Genomic DNA, 3621 nt, shown 5'->3' with positions numbered 1-3621 from the left:
TCTCGTCGTCTGGCCTTCTCTCTACTCCTGCCTCTCTCTCCTACTCGGTCTCCGCTCTGTCTCTTCTACAGCCTCGTCGCCCTCTCACCCCACCTCACACTCTACCCTCCCACGCTCTGCATATGCAGGACTTGCCTCAGCACGACCACCAGGTTGTCGCTTTCGCTCGACCTGAGATGGACTTCATCACCATGTTTTATTCATACCCGCGTCGGGCACACACCACAAGTCTCGCTCCTGCGTATAATACTTGCCTCCTCTCAAGCTTATCTGCCCACTCTGTCGCCTTCCCTCTCTCTCTCTCTCTCTTCTCGCGCTCTCTCCCGCGCGTGCGGTGCGTGTGGTGTGTGTTGAGTGTGCTGTGGTGTGCGCCGTTCGCTGCTTTTCTCCGCGAGATCATTGTTCTTCTCACGCTTGAGTGATGGGTGTGTGTGTGGACTGTGTCTGGGTGTGTGCTGTGTGGTGCTCGGGGGGGGGGGGTCTCTGTGTGTGTGTGCGGGGGGTGGGCTCTCTCTCTGCTCGTCTGTGTGTGTGTGGTTGGTGTTGTCGTGTGGTGTGTGTGAGTGGTGTGTGGTACGCTGTCGTTGTGTGTGTGTGTGTGTGTGTGAGTGTATGTGTGTGTGTCGTGTGTGTGTGGTGTGTGTGCCGCGCGTGAGTGTGTGTGTCGTGTGTGTGTAGGTGTGTAGCTCGTGTAGTACGCGGCGGTGAGTGTGTGTCGTGTGTGTGCTGTGTGTGTGTGGTGATTGTCATGTGCGTGTTGTGTGCGTGGTCGTATGTGTGTGTGTGCTTGTGTGTGTGTGTCGTGTGTATGTTGTGTGTGTGTGTGTGTGTGTGTGTGGTGTGTGTGTGTGTGTGTGTGTGTGCTGTGGTGTGTACGCGTGTGAGTGTGTATGTGTGTGTGTGTGTGTTGTGTGTGTGTGTGCGCGCGTGAGTGTGTGTGTGTGTGTGTGTGTATGTGTCGCAGTGTGGTCGGGGTGTGTGTGTGTGTATGTGCGTGTGTGCGTGTGTATGTTGTGTGTGTGTTGTGTAATGTGGTGCTGCGTGTGTGGTGTTGTGTGTGTGTGTGTGTGTGTGTGTGTGTTACGCGTGTGAGTGTGTAATGTGTGTGTGTGGTGTGTGTGTCGCGCAGCGTGAGTGTGGTGTGCTGTGTGTGTGTGTATGGTGTGGAGTGTGTGTACGCGCGTGAGTGTGTGTGTGTGTGTGTGTGTGGTCGTGTTCCAGTAGTCCGTGGTCTCTCTCTTCTGCGGGTGCGTACTCATCTCTCCACGTGTTGGTGCTGCACGCAACACGTGATGTCGTGTGTGTGTGTGCGCATGTGAGTGTGTGTGTCGTATGTCGTTGTAGTTCGTGCGCGCCTCGTTTGACCGTGGCCGGCGTTGTGTCGCCTGTGTTCGGCTCGTCTGTGCCGTCCTATTCTCGACGTCTCTCTCTCTCTCGTTCTTTGTCTGCTCTCTCTCTCTCTCTCCTCGGTTTCTATCGTCCTCGTCTCTCGCGTTCCGGCTCTTCGGCCTCTCCCTCTCTCTCTTTCTCTCGTCTCTGTCTTTCTCTGGTGGTCTTCGTACCCGAGCGCCTCTCTCAGTCTCTCTCGCTCTCTCTCTTGCCGTTCTCTCTGCTCTCTCGTTTCCTCTTTCTCGTTTCTGTAATCTCCTCGTCGTGTCGCTCTCTCTCCCTCATCCTGCGCTCCTCTCGAAGCTGCTCTCGTCTTCGTCTCTCTCTCCCTCTCTTTTTTTTTTTTCGCGCTCTCCCGGCTCGTCTTTTTCTCGGATCTGCTCCGTTCTCTTTCTTTCCTCTTTCTTTCTCGGGCCTTCTCACCCACTCTCTCTCTATTTCCATACTTACATTCTTGTTCCGACAAAGGAAACCGTGGCACATGCTATACATTTCGGGTATGCTATTTCAGAGCGCGAGCCCATTACGGCATCTCCATGGCAAAACCAAATGAGAGCCATAGAAATATTTTCTTCGCGAGAATTGACTGGTCTTTGTTCTGATACACGTGGGCAGCGTGTTGGAATATGGGTCCGTCGTCGGCGTAATTCATTCTTGCTTACGACAAACCCGAAGGACCTGCGCGATAAAGTCAATAAACTACTACGGGGGTCGCCCCGGCAGCTTTGGCGAGCACTAAATATAACTTATTACCGTTTTTCACGCATTGTGCACCGACATGGTTTAACCATTTTCATCAGGAAAAATACTTTGTGCCCCAGGCGACGTTTTCCGTACCGAGTCGTGCGAAGTGCACTTAATATTCGCCTGCAAATGTCGATGCAATGGTGCCAGCGTCATTCGGTGATTCATGTGGATATTTCTCTAGAAATAAAAGAGAGCCGTTATACGCACGTGGGCGTGAGCGTCTGGGAGTAGCGAGTATAGTATACACTGCACGATACCAGCAATAGAATAGGGAAAACTGCAGCTAACCCCTAAAATCTCACTATCACAAAAAACACAAAAAAACCTAGAATCGTTTGCGTCATATATATATATATATGCTTTATATTTGCTGCTTATAAACATTAGAAACAACAAGAATAGAACCATAATACCCATTGAATACAACACGATTTTCCTGAAAAAGAATCCAGAAAAACCAACAAAGCTTACTGCGACTGCCTCTAAGTTTCGCACAGATGTACGAGTAAGAGCAACAACTCCCTAAGCGGTCATTCTGATGCTCCGACACGAAACCAACTATGCTGACAGCCGCTGCTGCAGAAACGCAATAACGCGATGCCTTTCGACGGCAGCTGTTCTCTTATTAATAGCAAAACGCAGTGTTTCACACCTATTTACTCCACGTCCATAAATCGACCTCTCCTTCCATTGTGCTGATCGCGGCAGGTGGGTACACTCGACGGCGGGTCAAAGTGGTGTGTATTACGGCGCGCGCGGCGGGTGGTGGAGGGGGGAGGGAGATGGCTTCCCGTGCTCTCTCCGGAGCAACGCTAACTCTTCAGTTGACGTGTATCTGTAAACGGTGTGTAAGTCGCATTTATTTAACGCGTTGTTTGTCGCCACCTGACGTCGTGGATGTTAGTGCCAATACAAGGGTATATTAATCACAGTCTAGAACATTGCAATATTTCACGCATGGGAGTCGTTTTATTAGCATCAGCGACAAAGTCGTTCACGCTCATGCATTCCTTCTCGCTAGTCGAAATATCACGATTATATATATATATATGATAATTATTAGCCTAAAAAGATTTTACGGGTGACGGTTTTCTCGATTTTTGAATTTGTTCCGCCAGCTGCTATCCGCAGGTTGTCGTCTGCCCTACGTTCTCCTATTTTTCCCATTGTATTTTCCCGTAGTATTTCTATATAGGAGTCTACTACTACTACTACTACTACTACTACTACTACTACTACTACTACTATACTACTACTACTACTACTACTACTACTACTACTACTACTACTACTACTACTACTACTACTACTACTACTATACTACTACTACTGCTAACGCTTTCCGACCATAGCAGTCATTGCGCCCACCACGCCTAGCTTCCAGAGCTCACGATCATTTTTATAAAGGTCTGAATACGCTTAAATCTTTTGAAAACGATGCATTTCTAAAGCTGGGGGCACACGAGCGTATTTTTTCGCCCGATC

General features: G+C 49.7%; 1 protein-coding gene across 1 annotated transcript in view; it reads left to right on the top strand.

Moving 5' to 3' along the window:
- The window catches only part of LOC106809588 (serine/threonine-protein kinase NIM1-like), a gene marked incomplete at its 5' end in the record, with an annotated part of 13228 nt that overhangs the window by 950 nt on the left and 8657 nt on the right, over positions 1-3621 (top strand). The gene's annotated exons all lie outside the window — the stretch shown is intronic.

This window comes from Priapulus caudatus, unplaced genomic scaffold, assembly GCF_000485595.1.
Source record: "Priapulus caudatus unplaced genomic scaffold, Priapulus_caudatus-5.0.1 Scaffold366, whole genome shotgun sequence".
In the NCBI taxonomy this organism is placed as follows: Eukaryota; Metazoa; Priapulida; class Priapulimorpha; order Priapulimorphida; family Priapulidae; genus Priapulus; species Priapulus caudatus.
The sequence above is the reverse complement of the archived record's forward strand: the minus strand, read 5'-3'. Positions and strand labels throughout refer to the sequence as shown.